This window comes from Aulostomus chinensis, chromosome 21, assembly GCF_037954235.1.
Source record: "Aulostomus chinensis isolate RoL2024-O1b breed Wild chromosome 21, RoL_Achi_v1.0, whole genome shotgun sequence".
Taxonomy (NCBI): domain Eukaryota; kingdom Metazoa; phylum Chordata; class Actinopteri; order Syngnathiformes; family Aulostomidae; genus Aulostomus; species Aulostomus chinensis.
In genome coordinates this window covers 2879406-2905493 of record NC_141340.1, presented here as the reverse complement: position 1 = coordinate 2905493, position 26088 = coordinate 2879406, and the positions used below count along the sequence as shown (strand labels likewise).

General features: G+C 45.5%; 1 long non-coding RNA gene across 1 annotated transcript in view; it reads left to right on the top strand.

The window, feature by feature from the left end:
- The window catches only part of LOC147241354 (uncharacterized), a 142444-nt gene that overhangs the window by 67323 nt on the left and 49033 nt on the right, over nt 1-26088 (top strand). The window lies entirely within an intron of this gene.

Here is a 26088-nt window from a genome sequence, read left to right as displayed (position 1 = left end):
CGACGGACTGGTGACCCGTCCAGGGTGAACCCAGCCTCTCAGCCAATGTCAGCCAGGATAGGCTCCACCCCCCAAACCTTAACAGATAAGCGGCATTGAAAATGGACGGATGGATGACCTTTTGATTTGCAGCTGGTATCTGATTCATCACACGTGTGCACACAGTGGAAGGGTGGATGATGGGAAGGAGGATTTTATTTGATTTTCTCAAAAAATATTTGATTTGATGATCGTTGCTTGTTTTGATTGTCTGAAATAAACCACACAGAGCTCGGTTTCTGCTAAACCCATGAGTGTAGTCACAGACAATTTATCATTGAATTCAAATGCTGCTGATTCCATGTGCTAGCAGGTGCCTTACACAGTGGCAGTACGACTAGTTATTTTACACAGTGGGGAGGTGGGGGAGAATGTGAGGTGTCAAATATGACAATCTTCTCTATCCACAGTGGCATGTCTGGTGCAGGTATACACATCGAGTGGGTGTTAGGCTGCAGAGTGTACAGAGCAACTGGGACACTTTCAACTATTTCACCCTGTTGGCACACAGCTCCTGCAAAGAGATTGAAATACTACCGACAAAGAGTGAAATGTGGTTGGATGCATTCATTCACCAGCTTGCAGAGGAATAAATGTAGCAGCTGAACTGACGGAGGGGTCAGCTGTTGTAGACGGATTCAATATTTCAGTACTTTTGACGGAAGCGGCGGTGACATAACTACAGTAATGAGTCGCTCGCTCACAACAAATCCACTGATCATTTGGACCGTCAGACCCAGACCCTGACGGTGTTTGGCTACAGATGCCAGATGGGTTGATGCAGGTGAATGGCAGAAACTGTTTTAAAATGGATTGGTTACCAGATTCAGGCAACATCGTGCAAACATCTGTTGTTTGCATGATGGTGGTTGTTGCTCCGCCCCTTTAGCTGCTCGAGGAAACCCTGCCAACTGCCACAAGCTTCCTCCGTCACATGTAGTGTCACTGACTCCCTGCTCCAGCCAGGGCGCACACCCTCATCAAGTTTCCCACCTGTAGGCACAGCCAGTTGTGTCGCTACTGATGCCAAGGAGAGAACACGGGGAACTGAACCTGTGGCCCCCATATGTTGGTAAACAACATTATAGACCGCTACAGATCCTGGGATCCCAGACGATTCGGTTTTGCTTCCCTCATCAGATTGTGACCACCAGTGGGTTCTTGGGTGCTGAGCAGCTGGGACACCTTCAGTGCTGGAGTCACTGGGTCTTGTGCTTGAGGGTATGGAGGGGGAGCTAAGTTTGCCTTAACAGGAATGCGGTGCGTCTGCTCTGGTGGGGAGAGCGAGGCCCTCTTTTTCCCACTCCATGAACGTTCTAGTCATCACCTGTGGTTGTTAACTTTGCGCAGTGAACGAAAGAATGAGATCATGAAGGTACGCCACAGGGTGCTTGGGCCTAACTTTGGAAATGGTTTGAGGAGCTCAAACAAGAAGAGTCCGCTGAGGTGGTTCAGACCTCTGATGAGGATGCCTCTGGGGCTGGAGGTGGTCCAGGTAAGAGGCCTTATGTGGTAGAACCCAGACTAAGCAGGAGGGATTATACATCTCACTGGGTCTGGGAATGCTTCAGGGTCCCCGGGGAGGAGCAGGAGGGTGTTGCACAGAGAGGAGTAACGTCCGGGTTACCCTGCTCAGTCTGCTGTCACCGGAGTAGGAAATCAATTGATGGATTCTTCAAATGTTCTCTGGATGACTTTCAGCAGCCGTTCAAATAGTTTGTAATTGTAGTAAATGTCAGAGCAACCCAGGCTGCTATAAATGTTTGGCCTGAATATCGGATGTAGGAAGTCACACCTTGGAATTAGTAAAGCAAAGACAAAATACAACTGAGCAACACAATACAAGTATTTGGCCTTCGTACACGAGGCAGGAGGGTTGGCTTTGAAAAGACACTTCCTCAAAGGTGCGTTTGTTACCTCACAGGTCCAAAATTATTTTCAGAAAGTCCAAAGTGCGCGTCTGACTCACAGAACCGAGGGGTACAAAATTGACTTTTAAAAGCCCCCCCTGGCATTTTCACCTTTTTAAGTAAACACCAGCTCCTCACCACACAATGAGTTCATCTCCTACAGTATTTTAATATTCAGAACTTCATGTAACAGTTATCTGCTGTGGTACAAAGGTCTGGAGATATTGCGCTCAATTGGTATTTTAAGCTGTTATTTCTGTGGTTGATCGGACGATATTAACTAGCGTCTCACGTAGCCCAATATCACTGCGTTCTCCAAAGAGCAAATTAAAGTAGCTGATCAACTGGGGAGCCTGAGAGCTGAGATCACCTTCAAATAAACAACTAATTAATTATTATCATGAGGAATCGTAATGCCTCTGATTCATACAATGAATACTCATTAGTTGCTGTCAGTTATGAAAGTTTAACCGAGAAAAGGTTAACTTTGTGCCTTCATCCGAAAGTTGGATTACTATCCACTGAAAAACAGAGTTTTCTTGTCATGTTACGTGGCAGCTGGTTCATAATTATGTCAGTCTGCCAATGAATAAAGTCACTTGTGGCTGTGAAAACATAAAAGACTGCGCTTGAAGGGAAATGAGAAGGCATCTGTGCAGTAAAAATATTGCAAGTTTAGCATCACTAACAAATAATGTTTGCTACTTTTACAGATCCAACTGTTCTGAAGCCGTATAGTCAGTGGAAAGAGCCGTTTTCAACTTTTCATTAACATTCAATAACATTTAATTATTCCCAAACTTCTGTTACTCGCACAGCATTTTTATACCATGGAAATGTTGTCGCGGCTTGAGTTCATACGTCCATGTTCGGCGTAGAGCTGGTGGTCATGTATACGCCGTTTCATTTGCTAGCAGCTCTGAGCGTGTTGTCATCGCTATTTTTTTAGTGATAATTTGCTTTATCAGGGTTGGTTCTCCGTTAAGCCGCCTTCACAGCTCTTAGCCATCCTTCCATTTGAGCTGCTCGCGCATCGATGCTGAGGTATTTGGTTGGACTGCCGGCGCAGGAATGATAAGTTAGTGTTGTTAACCAAAAACCCGCAGACTTTAAGACTGAGTGGCCGACACAAGGTCTGAGGCAAACACCAGCTGAAGCTCCTTCAACGTGTACTTCTTCGGCACGCGTGTGACGGGTTATGCAGTGTTTTGTCTCTCGACTGGAGAGTTGTTAAGATTTGGAACATACGTGCAAATCATTTGTCACACTGTCAGCAGAGTGAGAATTTCAGTCTGCTTCCATCTCCCGTAGTAATAAGGTGATAATTCATGATGTCAGATTGAGAAGCGATGTAACCTGTAACTTTTTTTTTTTTTTTAAAGCAAGAGTTATGCTAATGTGGTATAACTCAAACTTTTCAATTACTAAGAGAAATATACATAATGTCTCTTCATCGGGTCTTGCACCGGCGGTCTCATGCATGAAGAGACTTTTAGTCACATACCTTTAGTACCCCCTTTTGGTGGCTGGTAATAAAAGCAAATCCCTCTCCCACGTTGGGCAGCCCACTGGTGTCTGCACATCTTCATGTAACCTTGCAAATGGATTCAGGATGGGGGTCCTGTAAGAGCCTCTCATTATTATTACTGCCATGTCTGTCCATCACACGGGCTCTCCCGAAGGACCATTATCTCACATTTACAACTATATTACTGACACTTAACAAGAGGAATGTGCACATTTAAATTTGGAGCACGAGTCCGATTAGCTGGAAATTGATTCATCTCAAATTTATCATTCGTCTTTTATGTTGGTTTAACTGTCAAGAAAACATATCATTTGCATTAAAGGGTTTCATTATTTTGTCCTTGCAGCTCATGTACTTAAACGATCAAAGTGTCTCAGTATAATAGAGAGATCTGAGGTATATTACTACTGAATATTGCAAACTTTGCACAAATTTTTTTTTTTTTTTTTTCCTGATGGGCGTTTCTGCCTGCTCTTATTTTACCATATGGACTCAAATCCCATGATGCATTTCGTGTGTGTACATGTGGAGTCTTTCAGGAACTAATATGAAGCCAGTTGTAAGGCTGTACAGTCCAGGATTTTCCCCAGATAGCGATACAAGTTTAGGCCAAACGAGCCGGTTATGTCAGTGTTCTTCCTGTTGTCCTCAAAAGCTGTAATTTTACAACAATTTTGGATTCATTTAGCATCGCTGCTGTGCAACGCATGCCAACAAGCACAAGCAAGAGAAGTTAGCAGGAAAATCCTCCCGTTCCCTCCCTGTTACAACACGAGGAGGTTTGCCAGGACGTGGCTTTGGAACGACTGCTCTCTTGTTTTGTTGAAGGTAATTTTCCACCAGTAGTGCTACTTTGGCAACAATTGCATCGCATTTTCTGTGTCAGCTTCATGATAAAAGCCATCGCTTGGTTTGGCAGTTGAATGCAATTTGAAGCAGCAATATGAAGAACTTCTCAGCCTCCATTAGCAATAGCATAATACAGGCACGATGCATTTGAGGCAAGCTAATGGTGGCAGTCTGGTCACTGTTAAAGAGATATGAGATATGTTTGGGCTTTTAAGCGCTCACAAATAGCTGCGTTGAGCTCACAAAGACATTTTCCCCGGCTGCATTTTTACTTACAGTCAGATATTGCTGGCCATTTACTGTATGATTAGCTTGAAGCTGACGCATGGTCTCCAACTACAAGCAGCAAACATTTCTGGACTCTCAGGAGTAACGTTTGATGTGACCCACGTCCTCTGTATCCAGCTGTAGCTCAGCAATCCTTTGATTTTACTGAAAACAACGTCGAGCAATCCCAGTTCTGCATGGGTGTAGACGAGCGCTAGCAGGCTTGTTCACGCACCGCGCTCCTTCACAGCGTCCAGCGCTAAACCGGACGGGTGCAAGGGGACATGAAGTCTATCGATTCCCACGGGAATCTGTAAACTGATGGTTTTTGGGATGTTGTGCTGTTGTTGGCCATCAGTCACGGGCCATTCGCTTGCCTATTTGGCCAGCTGGCCTTTATCACACTCGGAGTCAGAAATATGTGATGCAGCAGTAAAAAAAAAGTCTTTGAGCTGGTGACAGCTCTATGTGAGTGCTTGGAAGAGATATAAAAATACACTTGGGTTGAAATATTGCTTTGAGCTGGAATGAAAAATGCCTTTTTAACCCTTCTGAGTCAGATCCTTGCTCACATCATTCACCCTCTCAACAGTCAATGAAAAAAAAAAAGCCCCACAAAATCAGTCTTTGTTTTTTCAGTCAAAGTCCTTTTTTTTTTCTTCTTGCAAAACTAAATGTGCCCCTGCTTAAGCGACAAATTCCCACCAATAATATTGTGTCATTGACCCCTCAGCCAATAATATTGTGTCATTGACCCCTCAGCCAATAATGTTATGTCATTGACCCCGTCAGCCAGTCTTGACCGGCGTGTAACCTTACGGAACGTTAACTTTGACACGCTTGTTGCAACCATTTTTTCAGCATTCTAATCAAATGGTACTTCAGCCTTTCCAGCCTACTGAACTTGGATCTAACGCGATGAAGCAATTACGTACTCGAAATGCCCTTCCAGCTACTTACAAATATCAGTGCAGAAGTTTAGCCCAATCGTGATCCTCACCGGTGCCGTAACTCAGCCCTAAGTGCCAAAAGTGCCCCAGTCGAGGCCCAAGTGTGCCAGGGATCCATCTAGATTCTCTGTAAATGGCAAGAGAAAACGAACAAACTCTGACCATAAATAGCAAAGTTTTGACCTGACAAATAAAAAAGTTACAGATTTCAAGTTTCCTCAATAATAGAGTTGTGTTTTTGTAGGACAAAGAGATGTGACAGTGCTAAATAATCAGTGATTACTGTGTCTGCTGAAGTTTGACCTGATGCATCACATTGTGCTCAGTTCAGACACTTAAACTGCATCAGGGGATTTATTAAGGTTTACAGGCAGTCCTGTAAAATTTGTCACGTCATTTTTAAAGGGCATTCTACTGTGAAAGCAAGAACAAACAAACCAAAACCTATACTTCCTGACGCCGATAATTCCATATATTGCCGTCTCCGAATGGTAACCCCTTTCTCCTTGATAGGATGAGCTAATTAAAGGCAAGGGTAATTAACGGAGCACCATTTCATTGGACACAAAGTGCAAGGCAGCAGCCCCATTATCCTGATGATAACTGAAGTGTCCTTCCTTTCATCTCCACTCTTAATGCCATAAAATACCATTACTGATTGTCCAATTTACAGAGTGCTGTGGGACCTCACGGCTTGCTGAGGCACGGAAGTGCATCTCAAATGCGAGGCGAATGCTCAGTGAGGCGTAATCAGTGGCAGGCATCTCTACAAATAGTCATATTTTCCACCTTACTTCTTAAACATGGCATCATGGTAGTCCCAGGTTCTGAAATGCCAGTATAGGTCACCGTATCTGATCGCACCCAGTGTCCAGGATAGTTCACACCTGACAAGGCGGCGCCGAAAAGGTGAGAGATTAGCTTTGCAGCAGTCGGCACTTGAAATAATTTCGGCGCAGATGAAAAAGGAGGTTATAGAAAGTGATTGTGGTCGGACGTTGGTGGGCAAAATCCAGACGCTTGAGAGATTGTAGAAATGGAGGTTAGAGTCCAGTCACCTTGGTGGCTCCGGTACTTGAAGGTGCAGCCCGCTGGGAACGTTCTAATACAGTCTGATAACATAAATATTTACCTGCTCTAATGTAGTCGCAGGCGTCAGGAGGTATGGTGTCAGGCGCGGGGGCGGCTGTAGGTTGAGCGGGTCGTCCACTAATCACAAGGTTGGCAGTTTGATCCCAACTCCTGTCCGTGTGTCCGCGTGTCCTTGGATTAAACAATGATCTCCAAATTGTTCCAGATGGTCAGGGCTGCACCTCGCATGCTAGCTCACGTCAGTGTGTGTGTGTGTGTGTGTGTGTGTGTGTGTGTGTGTGTGTGTGTGTGTGTGTGTGTGTTGGAGAGTGGTGATTGAGAGGGAAACAGAGGAGCTTTCATATAATTGTGACCTCCCCACCATACTTGGATGTCTGGAAGAAACAATGTCCAGAAAAGAAGAGAGACATAAATCCTCCCTCTCTCTCCCGCACTCACGTCAGTCTTGCTGCTCGCTTTATTTAGTCGTCCATAGTTGTGCGTCATTCCTGTTCCTGGACCTTCACCGGGATATAAGGAGTTTACAACGGTGAAGTGGGCTCCTTTAAAACACCACCAAACACTTGTGGCATGATAGGTGATTACTTTTATTGGGGATAAATAAATAAATTTAAGAAATACATATTTTTTTTAAATCAATACATTTTAGAAATATGCAATGTAAATAAGTAAATACCAGGAGAAAAAAAAAAACTTTTTTAAACAAAGCAGAATTAAATCAATCAGGCTCAACATATCACATTAATTCATTTGTGTAATGTACATAAATTAGAAGAATAACTTTTCCTAGTTTTGGCTCATGCAGTTATGCCAAGTATGTCTCTGGAAGTGTTTGTCTGGCCTGAAATGTTGGATGGATTCGGCAGGCGAGGACTCTCTGGTCCTGGGAGGAAGCTTTGTCTCTGGGGGTCTTTTTCAAAGGCGAGTGTCTCCTTCGCCCTACGCCACCTAAAGGAAAAGCACTAAGGCCGTATTTTTCTCTGCGTCCACTTGGAACGCTTCCAGTTGGAAATCTCTGAACTTTTCTCAAAAACTCGCTGTCTTGGTTTTTTCAGGCAACTATGATGATTGTTTGCCCCAAAAAATACAAAGTCAGCAGGTCAGACTGGTCCGTCCCGGTACGTGGACTCAAGGCCCTGAGGCGGCGGCAGATTTGAGTTCAAGTAGAAAACAAGTGAATGAACCCGGTCTGGGTGAGCCGACGTGAGGATGAGGGGGAGACTTGAGGTTCACGTGAGGTCAAAGACAGATTCCATCCCCACGTAGGAGTCGTGAGAGGACGCAGACATGACAAAACGCTGATGTCATCCAGCTGCCTAACAGCAGCTCTCTCCATTTACTCCTGGTCCCAGTAGCCTTCTGTCTCCTGGTCCCAGTAGCTTTCTGTCTCCTGGTCCCAGTAGCCTTCTGTCTCCTGGTCCCAGTAGCCTTCTGTCTCCTGGTCCCAGTAGCCTTCTGTCTCCTGGTCCCAGTAGCCTTCTGTCTCCTGGTCCCAGTCACACACAGCGACTGATGGTCTAACCCTATAAATGTGTGCTTTGAGCAGGGTGGCGGTTCTCTTGAAGGCTGTTCTGTTTGGTAAAAGTGTGTCAAGGTTGATTGTGTGAAGGGAAGTAAAACTCTCCGGTTCCTCTGAGTGAGCGAGTGTCTGCCCGCAGCTACCGACATCTGCAGCTCAGTCTGAAGACAAACGTCCACACATCAAATCAGCCATGCGAACACACAATAGCGTCTAAAAAAAAAAAACCCCACCAACAAGAACATTTTAAAGACCTGGTAAATCATCTTTTTTATTTAAAGCCAGGAGCATTCCCCACATAATCAATGGCGCTTAATCCCTCTCTGCTGCCTGGTTTTTAGGATGCAGCGAGGGATTAAAGGTAGCCGTGACTTTTAGTCTCCCATATTTACTGGATTCTGTTTTGGATAATCCTAAACCATTAACCCAAACTAAATGAGTTTGTGTGTGTGTGTGTGTGTGTGTGTGTGTGTGTGTGTGTGTGTGTGGATATAGCTCCATATATTTAGCTATATCAATATGTTTCTATCTGTCAAATTGTGGGTCACGTGACACAGCTTATGTCCCTGGGTTAAATTCCCAGATGGCACGCACATTTAGGCCTAATCTGAGAGACTTTTGGTGCTCAAACTCAGTTACAGCACGGACGCGGGCCACATTTGGGTCAAACATTCATCGCTATCTGGGTTGTTTAAAAACCCTCTCCGGTCACTTCTTTGGTCCTGAACCTACTCAGAACTTCTCCGGGTCATGTAAGGGTGATAAACCTGCAGAGATGCTGGGATGACTTGTCCCCCTACAGCTGGTCAGGTCAACAGTGATTCTCATCTAAACAAAGTGAGGTCAGCCCACGTGCTTCCTTTGGTTCGGTTGGAGGAACTAGTAACTGTCCCAATCAGTGCACCAGCGCCCCTTCTGCTCAGCCAGGGGACTGGGGGGAGTGGTCACATGATCTACACCCGCAGGGCTAAACTCATCATTTTCAGGTGAAAAGAGGCTCAGACGTGAGTTTGTAGCTGTCAGAGGAAGTTGGATCATGGGTTGTAAGCCAGCTTGACTTCCTCAGTGTCCCAGCGCTGCAGAAACACCGGCAGGACTGTTGTGACCGAGGTGCGAGGCGCGCCGGGCGTCACGTGACTTGTTTTGTGTTCAGTGTCTGAATCGAGCTGTAGTTCACTGCACATTTTACCTCTGATTACTGCTTCGCGTGACTATGACCTTACTCAGGTTAATGTCATTAGAAAATGCCAGTCCCATACCAGCGTCTTATTAAGTGTCACCTGAATCTGCTTTATGTCAGAACAGTTCCATGCATGTAAACGTAGCCGCTGCACTTGCTTGGTATCAGGAGCCGTTTTGGCATCATTTATGTCCCTAAACATGATAAGAGTCTTCTGCTGTGGTATGGATCACACCGTCCTCCAGCAACCTGCCTCTAAATTATCCTCAACAGCTGGGTGGGGGAAAATTTTCACACCAGCATAATGATTTTAAAAGGCAAGAAACTTGTCGCCACATTGCAGACAATAAACGCTTGCTGCTGTTATTTGTAATAAAGAAGAAAGATGGGCTGAGCCCGAACAAACGCTCTTTGTGTTGATGAAACAGTTGTGACAGTTGTGGAAGCGTAAACGGTGTGGGTTTATAGTCTTGGGGGATTAGCAGGAATCAACACAGCTGCGGTGAAGGTGGCGCTAACAGGAGCTGATGTTATTTGTTTTAAGATTGAGTGGGGGGCGGAGGGGGGGGGGGCTGCTGCCATGGGCGAATCTGCCTCAGACTCAACACTGCCTTTGTATATCTCTATTAATACACAATTCTGTGGATGACTGTTGAAATACCACACATTTACATAAACTAGGCTTTATTTCTTTGTCAGTCAGTGCAGTGTCTTCCAAAGAAGTTTACAGCCGATGAAAAGTGGCACAAAAAAATCCGTTTTCAAGCGAAAATGCATCCTTTTGCTTTCAGCTTCATTAGTTTTTGTAGAAAGACAACGATGAATCAGTGTGTCTGTAATAGTGCCAGTGTTAGCCAGCCAGCTAATAACCAGCTGTAGTCCTTGGAAGCCAGTCGAACACATGAGGCGCATTTGCGTGTTCCTGCCTCTCAGACCGCCGAGTCACCAGAACAAAGGCGATCCCAGAGGGACGAGCAGAGAGGACGCGACGGCAACAGTGGTGAAAACCTTCATTCATGACTGCTGCCATCTAGTGGCCTCAGTAGTTATGGTGACGCAAAAGCAGGAGGTCACATGATGCCAGTAAAAGGCAAGAAATCCGTACGTGGCGGTGGAGGGAGCGGTGGACGGTTGGATGGATCTCTTCAGTGCTGCGTCATAGTCAACTAGATTATTGCAGTTGGCTTGAAGATGTTTCTGGTGGGGCTTCAACTCGGTGAGACCCTCTAAGGCGACTTCAAGACTGCTGAAACGGCCCCGTTGACCACGACACAGCACCAAAGAGGTACCATGACCTGGATGACTGAGAACCTTTACCGCCATGTTGGAGGGATGGGCAGGAGACTCATGTTGGCGAGCTGAATTTGATGCTGTTTCATTGGGATGAGCCGATGGCGTGACAGGGGATATCGTGTTTCGACTGGAACGCAGGTGAAACGTGTTTCCATCAGAACAGGCGTATGAACCACGAAGGTCTCCGAGCCTGAACTGCGTGTCTTTGTGCCTCAATCTTTTCCACTCCATGCTAGAACTGTGATGTAGCAGAAGGTCCGCGCTGACACTGGTACGGTCCATGGCGAGGTAACTACAGAGCAGCAACGCCCATGTGGTTTGGCACCTTAAAACGATACCAAGCAGCATAACACAGAATTATTATTACGACATGCTTTGACCTCCCCCGTGTTTTGCAGAATCATTCTGGGTCATTCCTGACTGGTGTGTGATCAAGATTGATCCACGTCCCAGGAGCTCTGTGACGGCTTTCATTAGTTTTGAGCACAACAGAAATTGTTTATGTTCGATTTAATGTCTCCGATGATCCAAAATATGGCCCACATCTGGAACGTAACCAAGTCACAAGTTCCAAAAGTGGCCCAAAATGTGCGTAGGGTATATTTATGGTTGTTGACGTTGCTCATACAGTGGAAAATACTAGATATGAATCATATTTTGTTAAGTGACCTGCAGCAACCTGAAATACCAACGTTTGATAGGGGAATTCTCAGACTTTGTGTCTGTTGTAGCATCGTGAACAAGTCTACCAGCCGTGATTATTGTTCCGGTCAGAAGTGAAAGAAATAGAAGAAAAGAAAGAAAGAGAGAGAATTGATTCTCCTCGGCTGCAGTTGGTCCCATCACCTTGTCCCACCACGTGTGACCTCCAGAGGTCCGATAAAGGTTGGCGATGATGGAGGACACACGTCTGTAGTTTCACTGGAAGCCGGCCTGCCGATGACAGGTGCCAGCTTGGCTGGGCCTCGTCAATACAATTCATATGTTTCATATTTATAACCTCCTCTCCTTTTTACCCCTAAGAGCATGCGATGCATAATTTATGTTGCCAAGACAGTATATTGAATTCTTCGTCTGACACTTCAAGAAGAAATTCTCCGTCCGGCTCGAGTGAATCATGACATCTGTTTAGAAACATCAAACATTCAATGAGCGATTGATGCAACGTGGTGAAACACGCATCAACACGCTGGTTTCTGGTTCTCAACACACGTGTGCCGTTGTTGCTCCGTGGTCCTTTGTCTTGTTTAACATTACCAGGACATTAATTTTTAATCATCAACATGTTTGGCCTCTGTATGGCCAACAGCTATCTTTAGTCCTCAGCTCAGTCAGACAGGCGGGAAGGTTAGAGGGAAGTAATATGACCTTATTGTGTCAGACCCGGAGACCTCGGCCCGGCCCAGGGCCCCGCCTGGCTCAGCGCCTGTCAATATTACATCACCATCAGCACTTTTGAAGCAGCCTCTTGAATCGCGGCGGCATGGAGAGGTCAGACTCCTTCAAGAGAAGTATCTGTGTTTCAGGTTGATAAGACCATGTCAATATTAGATTTATTTCAAACAGCTTGTACGAGGCGGTGCAGTATATAAGTCAAAAGATACAAGTTGGCACCTGCGCTACATCATGTCCCACTTATCTCCAGCCACAGCCAATTGCTCCATATTGTCCCATTTCAGGCTTTTGATATATGTTGAAGGTCTGACCTTGGGGGGGTTTTAGGCGTTCTAACGCGTGCGTTATGTCCTACGGTAATCAGAACACGAGCGGTCTGGTCACCTTTTCTACTCATGGAGATGAGATGCGTCCAAGCTGGAGCGTGTTTTCATTCTAAGTGACACACGCGGACAGATTATGAATGCCAATCGTCTCAGCCAAGGTCTCAGTAATCTGCTGTGTTTTTGTGTGTGCGCCCGTTGAATAAATAATGTCTTATTTTAGCGAGCACAGAATGCACTATCGATGACCACCTCGTCATATTCATGTGCGTACAGAAATGTATTTGAAGATTGGTACACCGGCAGCAACAACTGCGCTGAACCTGAGAGGGCGGTTTGGACCGACTCAACAGACAAGTCTTGGTATCGCCCCAAAACAAACAACCACGATTCATTTGAATCTTGTATTTCTTGTACGGTAGACAAGGAAACCATCAAATGAGAATCCTCCTGCTGACCCAGTTCGAGGACCTGATGTTCTATCAAGCGCTGTCAGAATTCTGGCCGTCTGAAGCTGATTTTAAGGATGAGGACAAAGGCCAATCCTGAGTACGAATACTGGCTGAATTCAGTCTTTACTTCTCTGGTGTTGCAGCACTGATGTCTGCTGCCACACTGGAAAAAAAAAAAAAAACCTTCCGCTGCATCGGCGAATGTGAAAAATGATTTTTGGCTCAACTTTTACTCCGAGTTCAAACATTTTGGTTTGGCAAAATGCACAAACTCACTTTGCTCTGATGCTAATTATCATCATCAGGAAACAGCTTCTCAGCTAGCGCCAGTTAAAAATGACACAAAATAGCTGGCAGCCACTTGCGTGTACCCTGCTGTACAATAATTATGTACTTATTATTTAGTTTTTAAAAAACAGCAAAAACAAGAACCATTCATACTCTCCATGAGGGTACAAATGCAACGCTAAATTCCTCAAAAACAGGGTGATCTTTTGAAAAATGATTATTAAAGAGAACCACGCTAAACATGAACAAACGTGACCAAAAAAACGCTTTTACTTGCCATCTATTTTTCCAGGTAGAGGTTTTGTTGCGCTGCTCTAGGATTTAGAGCCGAACACGGCGGTCCATCAGCCCTCTAATGCTGGCCCGGAGATCTGACAAATAACGGCGATGAGTTACTGGTGTCCTGGAGAGGAGAGGGGGGAGTCTCACAGTGGTGCAGAGAGGTGGAACTTCGTCTTCCGCACTGCAGCGAAGCCTCAAAAGTGTCAGACTTGTCAGTACAGAACCTACCAACTTTATTTTCTTTTGTTCCTGTAGAGAAAAAAAAAAAGCTGTGACTATCTGCTTCTATTCGGCTCGACCTGACGTCCTGAGTTAGCTTTGAACTTTGAGATCCGGAGGTCTCCATCAGAACCTTGAGTCCAACTCAGGTCTAATTTAGGAATCCACGTCTCTGCCCGAGGAGCCATCAATGTTTAATTCCCAGCGCTACATTCCACAGGTTTGTTTTTTGCACAGATCTTCACTGGAAATGTTTGCAGTCCCAGAGAACGGACGAAGACGTCCTCCCGAGGAAAACGGCCATCTAGGTCAAGAAAGGAGGAAGTGAGGGACGCCATCTAGTGGTCACTGTGACCACATGAAAGAATGAAATACCACGATGTCCGTGTACAGTGAGAAGATCTGGGTGAGGAGGATTTCCTGTTGCCACTGGTGACTGGATCCTAGCGTTGTCATGGTCCCTGCAGTGGAAGACCACCTGCCACCCTGAGCTCCCTCCCCAAGCTCCGCTACGCCTGGACCGGTTTTCAGCCACAAATTCAGTCTCCTCTAAACCATGACCTTTAACCTCCAAACCACCCTTTTCTCCAAACCCCAACCAGGTGGTTTGTGCCTAAACCCAACCAGACCTTCAAGGTCCCGCTGTCGTGTCCTGTGACATCATCTTATGACATACGAGGGTCGGACAAGTTATCAACTTGTCCGGGTAAAGCACTGTTGTGGAAGGTTGTATTTCTTGAGGCCAGTTGTAGTTGGCAGTACCTGTCAGTTTTATATTAGAGGATACGCTGATACAACTTTGAAAAACTGCTTAACAACACCACAGTAGTAGTAGTAGTAGTACTAGTAGAAGTACTGCACTGGTAAATGAGACAGTGATTGACTACTTATGAATTGTTGACTAGCGGCGATGGTCTCAGGGGGTAACGCCCTCTGTGGCGTGGTGTTGGTGACTGGGACCTGTGCTGTAGTTCTCCTACGTGCGTGTCCTGAATTCCTGGCGGCAGTGAAAGTGCAGCAGCTGATGTCACACAGCGCCGACTCACTCGCCGAGGAGGAATTCAGCTTCACTCACAGGGCGAATTCGTCAGGAATTCAGAAAGTGCAAACACCAATCCGCTTCGGTTCCGGCATGCCGCTCAGTTCAGCTTCCACCTGTGTCAGAGCTGGTCACATTAGGATAACCTCCCCCCTGAGAGAGGGAACCTGTGCCCCCCACCCCCCTCCCTTGATAGCACACAGACCAGCAACATGAGCAGGAAAGATGAGGTTCTGCTGGTCTCAGTTCCGCCATCTTGCTGTGCTCAGGTGTGACATCGCACCCTCTTGCTGGCACCGGGGCTTCACCCCAGCGCTGCTCTCCTCACCTCTCATGCCCTCACATCCAAACACCACTTCTAGGCAAATTTTGGTGGTATTAAAACAAGAAATAAGACTATAGTTGATTTAATAAAATACCAAGCCTGAGATAAGTTCTTGCATCAGCGTGAGCTGTTCTGCTCATATTCTGAATGCAGAGTGAAATCATGAGGAATGTGCGCTTACATATGTAGGATATAGAATAGCACCGTGACAATTTCTAACACCGATTAACCAATTATGACTTATGGCATGTTTATGCAGAATGTTTGGACACGTTGACTTTTCTCAACTAATAATCTTCCATACAAATTAAAGGAGTCTACTTGGCTACAAATGCTTCTTAAACCTGGTTGATGGAACACGATCAAGACGAGACAGCCCTCATTTTTCGATATTTTCATATTCGTGTTGTTTGTCCTTTCTGTCTTCATCTATTTAGTTTACGCGTTTCAATTTTCCCTCGCTCACATTGGATTGTTCGCACGGTGTATAAAGCCGACGAAGGCTAAGGCTAAAGCCAGGGGTGTCCAAACTGGTCCAGTAAGGGCCGGTGTGGCTGCAGGTTTTCATTCCACCCGAGCAAAAGCAACACCTGATTTTACTCAAATCAACTAAGCTGTGTCCACACAGCTCATTTGTTGGATCAGGTGTTGCTTTTGCTCGGTTGGAATGAAAACCTGCAGCCACACGGCCCTTTACTGGATCAGTTTGACACCCCTGCGTTAAGCCGTTGTGCTAAGCTAACTAGCGTGGGTCTCTATCTGCTAGTCAGCTCTGGAGACGTTGGACAGTGAGCACATTTCTGAGAAATGAGTTCCATTCATGAATCAAATAAAAAAACACGTCTCCTCCTGAGGAGTTGTTGACTCTATCCGTAAAAAGTGGGTGAAATAGTTTGTGTCTAAGAACTGTCAGCTCAGTGGTGTTGAATTCATACAAATATCGAACAGATGAAAGTAGCTATCGAACTTCGGCTAATGAGTTCTTGGCGTTTTCGCTCACCAGATGACACGAGCGGACTCACTTTCTGCCAGTTGATTGTAGTCTCAATGGTCAGCTTGTGAGCATATGGAGCTCCGCCGCTACTCTCCGACTCACTGTATCTGTGTACAAGAAGGAAGTTTAGTCGGGATGCTTCGGAGTAAAGCTGCTGCCGGCTCCCAAAGTGAGCTTTGAGCCTCTCTTTTTTTTTTCTGATAACCTTGGGATAATCTTTTTTTTTTTAATTTACATTGTTATGAGCATCATGAGCTGGTTCCAGGAAGAAGAGAGGAGGAGAGGAGAGTCTGTTGCATTCTGGGATGTCTGTGTTGAGCTACAGGCAACCCGTGGAGCTTTTTATCTGGCTGTGCAACCTGGCCGGATGGCAGTCTCTTGGCACGCCATTCTTGTGACTGTCCACTTGGCGTGAGGCCCAGGGATATTTGGCTTGCTGTGCATAACAGAATCGCCCCATCCCCCTTAGTCCCCACTCCTCTCTCTCTCTCTGTCCCACCGTTCTTTCATCTCTCTCTGTATTACGCTCACTGGCCCCTTGCCTAAGGACAACTACGGTGCTTTGTGTGGCCTAGCGGGTCTCTTTATACCGGCTTCATGGCCGTGGCTGGTAGGAAGACGGCACCATGATAGCTGCACACAACAACACAATTACACAACAGCCTGTCAGTCACTGCAAGGTGGCTTTTTGCAATGCATTAGAGCCTATCAGCTGTGACTTACCAAGGCACCGGTGTAATTCAATTGTAGCGATGGCCTTGGGTGGTGCAGAATCAGGGGACATACAAGCGCTTATGATCCACCTCTTTGACTGTCTATCAAATTGATAGCACACTCCGAGTGGCATCTCATTGACATTGTGTTGAATGTCCTGTGTCTGCCCTGCTTAATTGAACACAGAATTACCCTATTTGGACACGCTTAGCAGAATGGAGCTTAACGAACATAGAAAATAGAAGATGAGATCAGATCTGACCTCTGGAACACACTCCGCCTGTCGAAGCCAGAAGCTACAGTCACTGAGATTATCAGAAGGGGCTAGTATGAACATTCTGTAATCTTCCAAATGCTGGCAGTGCACACTACATCCATAAATTAACAAAATGGCTGTTCTAATATACTGTGTCATGAGATGATGTGACATTACAAAGTTGGTTCGGGAAAAAAAAAACCCACAAAGTGCTGTGTTGGTCATTTGATGAGTACGGTGACGGGGAGTGTGGCTCCACCGACCTGCTGGTGATGAGGTAGCATCACGGTTGATGACCCATCCCACTCCTGACAAAAGCAGGAACTGGTTTCTATTTCTTCTCATTTTTTTTCCTCGTTTTTTTTTAACGCCTTCGCGCCAGACAGGCGGCGCTGTGCCATCGGGTCCTCTGTCCGTCCTGCTCTTGTGATTGTGACATCGCCGGAAGGTCTGGAGGGAATTCCTTCAATCCTCCACAAACCATCAAACGTAATATGAGGGGCGACGTAATTAGAACCAGGTTCCTGGTGGTTCGTCCTCCAAAAAAAACAAAAAAACTCCACCTCAGCAAAGATTTGAATTCAAACATTTTAAAGGACTGTTTTAAAACTTTATGAATCTAAAAAAAAAGAAGTCAGAGGAAAACATTTGGATGAGAAGAAACCAACAACAACGTGAACATAGTGTAGATTGTGATACTTTGCTAACACGCTACTGGCCAGCTAACATGCTAATCGCCGTGTCTAAGCAACAATGGACAGGATGTTACAGGGGCATTAATCATGTCTGCCGGTCTTCACCTGCTTCACACAGATGAGCGACTGTAACTGCCCGACCGCCATCACCGCCATCACCATCCCTCCGTCATTCTGAGATGGTCGTATGAACGAGGGATTAAATCTCTCTATTTCATCTGCCTACGTTTCAACGACGGGGGAGAGAAGAGAAGAAGAAAAAAGCCTATCACCATTCGATACACACGACTTCTCTTTACTAACGTCTAATAGGTCGATATGGTGTCACGCGTCATGTCCAGCGAGGAGGAAAACCACCCGAGCCGCTTCCAGACGAATTTATTCCCAAATGCAGCTGCAGTGAGCGCGTGTAGGTAATTACGCTCATTTGAAAGAGGGATTGATGCTCGACACTTCAGTCACACGCTGTTAAACCGCAGCATACATCACCTCTATGATCTGTGGTGTCACAAAGGGAATATATTTAACTCACTCTATCAAACGGCCGTGAAATCGTTAGCAGAATGAAATCAAATATCAAAACTAGCTAAGTAACTCCGTCAACTTCATTTAACACCACGACGCGTCAAGTTGGTTATCGCCCGAAAATAACGCCATGTGTTGGAAGCGTGGCTCCTTTTCTGCTTCAATTAGAACCCTTATTTTCACTCACACTCATTTCTTATGTTGGCCAAAGTGAAAGAAACTTCAGAGGAGTCACTACAGCTTTACCTCCCCGAGGGCGCGATCGTGTCTGAACTCAATAAATGACTCAAACAGCGGCGAGGACAAACTGGGACACGGCAGGAAATGAACACGTGTCTCCAGTGTGAAGGAGTGGGTGTCGCTGCGCACTGGGCCAAATAATAATAATTACAATGTTCAAAATGGGCTTTTTTAATTTATGTGATAAAGTTGTAATTAAAACAGCGAGTGACCCTTTGGCGTGGTCACACGTTAGGAGCCGTTCTGAAGAAGAATTTACAAACGTGTGATTTTTTGATTTTGTTTCGTTTTTTTGTTTTTTTTTGCTAACAGGACTGGATGAAGAAGCTCATGTGCAGCAAATGACAGGAGCAAAGAAAGCGACTCTCTCTCCACGGACTCATTAAATCAGCTCCCCGTCTCACCAACACACCCTGACTTCTTCATAAACTCCGGCTGTCCTTGACTTGCATTTCTGTCCGTCTATTATCTATAACTGATTACTCTCCCCAGAGGTGCAGCAGAAACAAAATGATCTCTTCAGCGTTTCTGTTGCTATTATTTCGCTAATCGCAGCCGAGGAACTCTTCCGGAACGTTCGGATCATTAGCCGTCATTTAGTTGTCTCTTTTTTTTAATGTTAAAGTGCAGTTTTAGTTCACGGCTCAGCTCGGTTTCCTCTACTAGATATCTGGCTCTCCTTCATCCACCAAAGTGGAGCAATTCAATGGATTTTACAGTGTAATCTTCTCTGGATTCAGCGCCAGGGAGTGGCAGCCTCCACAGGAGTTCTCCCTTCTTTTTTTTTCTTTTTTTTTCTTTTTTTTTTTTAAACTTATGAGCTGTAATTGGTGCAGAAGAAGCCGAACTAAAATCTTGCTGCATAATTTTTCACCCTTTAAATTGCAGCTGCATTATTGAAGAGTTACAAATGACTGACTTAATAGAAATTTTAATTATAAAGAGCAAAATCGTTCACCACATCACACTATTACTTTGTCACTCGCTCCTGGGTGTGAAGCTGCAAACCTCCTCCAGTCTCTGAGAAGATCTCTGCTGCCCTCTGGTGGTGATGCTCCTTACTTGTTGAAACTCACCTTGGCGTGAAAGTGATGCACTGGTGTTGAATCACCTACACAAACCTGCTAACAAGAAGCTAACTGCCTGGGTAAGATAATTCTGAGCTATTTTATAATTCAGAGAATAATCTCCAACACACAAAACTGCAAGTTTCTGTCTTGCAAAAGTCAATCAAACTGAATTATGACTCCTCTGTGCAACATGGTTGAATTATAAATACGGGGGGGGGGGGGGGGGGGGACAACATCAGAGTCGCTACATGTTGTGTTCAGAGTCGTCCAGGAGATGGAGCCAGATGGTAAAGACAGAAATCCTCTGCTGATGCAGGAGGAGTTCAACTTCTTCTGAACTGCCTTCACAATGAGTCATTTCTCATGTTGATGCTTGTGGACCAGCCACACGTGGTACGAGTTCCCCTGGTGTTCATTATATTTCTGTGACAAAACACCACAATAACCACCATAGAAGGACAATAACGCCGTGCTGTTTAAGGCAGGTTTATGGGCTATTACTGCGCCGCTGTCAGGAAGAAGAATGTGGACCTGAATGAGATCCAGTCTGATAGAAACGCCGGCGTGCATCATCTCAGGTGCATTTTCTTTTCCTCTATAAGCTCCCAGCCATCGCAGCAAAGATAGTAATCCCTATTTCTGCACAGCAATTACATTTCCCAAAAGAAAATTATCCAGATGGGTTTGAAATATGCAACAATTTGTTTGGTCATTAAGATGCCTATTCAGAATTGCTTTTGCTTGTAATTATAACAAACTAGGCAGTGTGCCACACCATTGATGCACTCCCTTTGTGCTCAGAAGTAATTTGGTTTTCCTCGGGGGCGGGGGGGCGGGGGGGGGGGCTGCCTTGTGTTTTTAAATGTTCAACCCACACGTACATAACTACTCGCCAGTGGAGCGCTGAGAGAGCTTGAAACCTGGAACAGTTGCTCCGAGAGTGTTCCCACTACAAAAACTGCAGTATCTTTGCAGCCATGAGATTCCACCGGCACTTCTGGCTGTTCTAACTCAAGTGTGATCGTTTATTTTAACAGTCAAGTGTCTTTCAGGCCAAATACCTCATGAAAATACACATTTTAGTGAAGATATGTTGACGTAGCCAGGCTCATCCAGACACACGCGCGTATGAAAGCCACTGCTGAATTAGACGTGTCTACAAAAGGGTTGCAAGATAGTAAAATAGACAAGTAAATAAAAACAAGTACAAGATCAAATAATTCGAATGAAATTATGACATACTGCCCAAAATAAATCAATACTATGAAAGCTCAACTGAATTAAATAGATGCAAATGATTTGAAAATTTTGGCAGCGGGGAATAAAATGTAATAATTATGATAAATAAAAAAGTAATACAACCTTAAATTCTATTGTGGGGGGTGTACATACAAGGCAGTTCTTAAAAGAAAAATAAATGACTCAAGGAAATGGCAGCGTGGTCGTGTGTCACAGGCGCGTCCTGATTATCCCACGGTCCGGTTTGGCCTTTGTCATGGACAGGTTGAAGGAGATGATGAAAAGTGGCGAAGCTGCTCGTTGCGCGACGTTAAGACGCGCCCTGGGACGCCATCTGGTCCGCTCGCCTGCCTCGGATTCTCTTAAACACCCTCCTCACGTCAAGCTCGGCGGTGGCTCGCTCGCTCGCCTCCCTCAGGGCTGTCGTGTCAGCGCCGGTCGGAAGGCTAATGGGAGCGGAACTGGCCCGCCAGGGAGGCATCAGCCAAGTATTTGGATCCAGTCAGTTTTGTTCCTTCAGTAAAACCTTGTAGTACATATGCACTCAAAACTGCAGTACTGTGTGTTACACGGAGGCTACACCAGTTCAGATTGATGGTATATCTTTGTCTGAATTCTTGCTTGTGTTGTATGTCGCTTTGGACAAAGGCGTCTGCTAAAGGAAATTGTAGAATTTATGTCGATACTGCTTGTACACACTTTCTTGTATCACGTTTGAGTTTAGACCGGAACCATAGGAGTCTCTCTTACTCTGTAGCAGGGAATCGGCCGTAGCTCCGAGGAAAACTAACGAAGGGGAGAAGGTTGGATGCTCCTGAAAAGTCGTGCAGTGTCTTTTGTTACTTTTAGAGTTGTGGGTTGGTTCATTTTTGTGAGTCGTACAGTTTAGATTGGACGCCGGGGTTAAGTTGAGAGGCGTCGTAGGACTGTAAAACAAAAACCTGGGAAATTGTCGTCACTTCTGTTCTATGACGACAACAGCAACGCGGTCTTAGCGCTTCGCTCTGATCTATCCGTCGCTTATCATGAATCATGTCTCCTTTGAGATACGTGTGTGAGCAAACTCGCTCCTCGCTCCAAAAGAAGGTGTTCGGTCGGAGGTAGAAGTATGAGGCCAAATGTGCCACCACATGTCAAGACCCTGGGATTCGACTAAGCTCAGCGTTCTCTCAACGGGCCCTCGGCTGAGCATGCTGGGAAATGTCTGGCTCATAAACATGCAACAATCTGTCGTGACGACTACAACCTGGCTGGAACTGTGATTCCTCCGTAGAGCTCCTGAAGCCCAAATTAAAAAGGTTAGAACTGGCTAAGACAGAGAGCTGTCAGAGGACACGGTACTGCTCATGGGGCGGTGGTGCACCGCCGCCTAACGGGCACCTGAGCGCCAGACCATGGAGAGATGGAAGCAGGTGGCCTTTTCTGATGAACTACATTTTGTTTTACAGCATATGGACGTGTGTGTGTGTGTGTGTTGTTTACCTGGGGACGGGTTGGCACCAGGTTGCGCATTGAAGGACAGCAAGCTGGTGGACACAGTGGGACTGTGTGGGCGACGTTCTTGTAGGAACTCTTGGGTCCTTGTGCTCTTTTGGACGCTAGTCAGTGTTTAGGTGGGCGGTGCGTGACGATGTTTACTGAATGTGCTGAACACCCGTCTCAAGAAGGCTTCTACGACCAGACTAACACTGGCAGGTGGTGGTCTATTGTGTTGTCTGCCACCACAGGGGCCGCTGGTTCGGTTCCCTGTGTCGCCTCCAGCTTAGTTGGGCGTCCGTACAGACACAGCTGGCCGTGCCTGAGGTTGGGATGCCAGATGAGGGTTTGTGTCCTTGTCACTGCCGCAGTTCCTCCTCTGGTTGGTTGGGGGCGCCTGTTGGGGGAGGAGGGGGGCCGGGGGAAGAGCGTGATCGTCCCAGGTTCCTCCGCCTGTGTCGGAGCTGTTGTAGAGGCCCCAGGGGGACGTGATAGACTGGTGGTGCCCAAATGGTGTAACCCCAGGACCCGTCTCTATACCACCACTGCACATGCGCTGCATCGTGGGAAGTAGAATCCCTTCAAAATAAAAGCACAGTATCAGAAATTCTCTCATGTCTCTCACCACATTCACACTCTCTCGACCCTCTCAAATCTGCCTCATGACCCACTTTTGGCCACACCCCACGAGTTGAGAACCACTACGTGTGGCCTATCATGTTGCGACTGAAGCATGGAGGCCTGGCCTGGTCCTCCGCCGCTGTCATGTCCTCCCTGCATACAAATCTTTTACCTGCAGCATTGATTGGTGTTTAGTACAGTCCAACCATAATAGACCCATAAAAATAAACCATGGATCACGGAGCAAGATAATAATTCGAGATGAGGTAATTACTGTTATAACTCAATGGAAAATAGCATCCCAACAACCTACAGCTGGAAAGCCTGGCACATCCAGCAGAGAAATACCTCATCATTACGGACATCACATGCGCTCATCAAGCCGCAGTAGCCCTCAGTCGGTTTGCCATCAGGAGTTATCCGTCATGTTTTATTCCATGTGACATGCAAATGCGTTTCTCACATCAAACGGGATATGTTCTACTTAAACACTAATCATGTGGTCACATGTGGATCAGGCAAGCAGAGCAACTTCAGTCTTACTGGCCAGAAAAACCAGCAGACCCTGAGGAGCATTGAGCCTTTTTTTTTTCTTTTTTTTTTTCCAGAGCTCTCAGCTCAATACGGGTCACTGTGGTCAAATTAGTGGCAAGACATGAAACAACATGGTGGTACAGCATCATAATAATCAGCTCTCACTGGGCGCGTCCTTCCCAGCGCCGAAGGTCAAATAAGCTGCATATTTTTGATTCATCGTGATCAGAGAACCGCATTTATTTATCACAGTCTTCTTCTTCTGCTCTGTTTTACATAATGATGTCAACTGTGATGCGTTCATATCGTGTACAGAAAGATTCTGAGCACGAAAACCTTTTTTTTTTTTTTTTTTTTTTAGGTTTGTCACATCCATTTGACCTCCGTCACGTGTCAGATCTTTAAATACATATATATCATAGGTACTTACAGAAAAAAAAAACTTCTAAATAGGTTTTTCGTGATAGGAATCTATCCGAGGTCAAATTGATGTCCTGTGACAAATCGCAGGAGGAGTTCATTCTGATCCACAAGGTGTAACGGATTGCCTCTGATGACATGTGTGTGCTGATTGGTCACGGCGGGGCCGTGGCGGCGTGATGCAGAAGGTATGTGACCGTCTGGTAATGAGAAAGTTACTGGTTTGATCTCCTGAGGCAGAGGTGTCCAGGTGTCCTTGATGTTTACCCGTCCTACCTTTGGGCTTTGATTTCAAAATGTGTATATGTATATTTGTGTGTATATATATATATATATATATATATGTATATATATATATATATATATATATATATGTATATACATATTTGTGGGTGTTTTTTTTCTATTTCAATGTGCTCCCTCCACCTAAACACCTGCCAGGACACCATTCAGGTGTGCCAAAGATGTCTAAGTGAGGTGAAATGGCATTCGAGACACAAATCGAAGGAAAACAAAGAAACAACCTTGTGTCGGTGCACCTGAGCATGAACTGCACAACTCTCTCTGCCACGTTAGTCAACCGTAATGTTTCGGCCTCGTCTGTGAAGCGTCACACCGCCACCAGAAGGGAAGTTCGTCTGGTTAAAAGTCAGGAGCTTTAGCTTCAGTGAGCTCGGAGCGGAACACGGGGACGGTCGTGACCCAGCAGGTCTTGAGAGTTTAATGGGAGATTAAAGGTCGTCGGGTGGAGGGTGGTGGGTTTTAGAGGGACCAGAGAGAGAACCAAGGAGCGCCCACGCAGATTTAAACCTGTTGTTGGTTTGAGTTCTGTCTCGCAGTGTCATGAACATCATTTATTCAGGCGCGTGTGTCTTGCATTGACTGTGGTTGGCAACCCTTCATGCAACTTTAAAGCACCTCAGCACGTCTGCCTGCTCATGTTTTCACACCAATAAATGCAGATTTATCCTTCAGGTTTTATTCACTGCAACTGCGTTAAAGTTCCCCTCCGTGCAAAATCAGGATTGATGAAAGGCTTTTAATATTAGTCATGAACGACTTTTTCTTTTTCTTTTTTTTGGGCCAAATAAGAGAATATTGCTCATTATATCTTCATTAACAGACCAGACTGCTTGAACAAGTACTCGTATCGCTGTTCATGGATGATCTACAGAGGAGTTCACCTTTTCCTTCATAAAAATCACTCAAATGAACACTCAAAAACGGAGATTTTACATTTTTAAGTGAAGCGCTGTTGCTGCCTCACCAGCCACACTCTTTCTAAAACAAACCCAACTATAAAAGCCTCTCCCAACATCTGTCATTGGGGCTTTTCACAGCTGGCTGTCTTAGGAAGAGAGAGAGTGAGAACATTTCCCTCTCCTCTCCTGTTGGGTTTTTTTTTTTACCTCCAGCTTCATCATCCTCAGAAAAAGATGCGCCGCTCCCGAGTTTGTGTGAGGAATGTTCTCGCACGTGTACGTTCACTCTAGTCACGCCACAGGTACTTTTTTTTTTTTCTTTGCAGAACACTTTGTGTGTGTGTGTGTCATTGTCACGGCCCCCATGTGTGTGTGTGTCATTCTCTCAATTCATTCATCACCAAAATAGATGCACTATTGTCACCCAGTCAACACCGCAGACGTGTCATTTCCCTCAGTGTTATCTCATTACTCTGCATAAATTCACATTTCAGGTAAGTCGATACTTGTATCAGAGAGTTTTTAAGTGATTTGTATCCGCGACACAGATAAATATTAAAACGCGGCTTTTCAGTTTGAAAATAATTCTGTGACCAAAATAAAATCTCTGCATTCTTTGTTCTTTAGGAATACTGGGTCAATAAATAGGACAGTGTGTACCAGGAAGAAGCCGAGTGTGGTGATGTGAGTAGGACACTGATTTGAGGTGTCGCCAACACCTCCGCAAGTTCTGTGTGAGTACCCAGAATTACTTTAGATGATTGTATAAACATTACCCATTTCCACATTTAAAGATTTGAATGTTCTCGTTCAACACGGGGCTTGAGATCCAGTCGACGCACAAATGAAAGAACTTCACCTGGACGCGTCTCCGTGTGTGGGAAGTCAAAGTTGATAAATGAGCAAACCTTCCCTCTTAAACTGCACCAAAAACCCCAAAACCAAATCAAAAGACCAAATTAACCCTTGCAGGGGACAAAACATGATTCCTGCCTTCAGGAGCATGCCACCTTTTCGAGAAACAGTCTTCCTGTCCATTCCCCTCTGGACAAGAAGATGGACGCCATTGGAGAGCTGATACCCACAGAGACAAGCCGACCGCTAGTCAGCTTGGCACAATGAATGGTAGTGGAAGTGTTAGCATTTCACAGT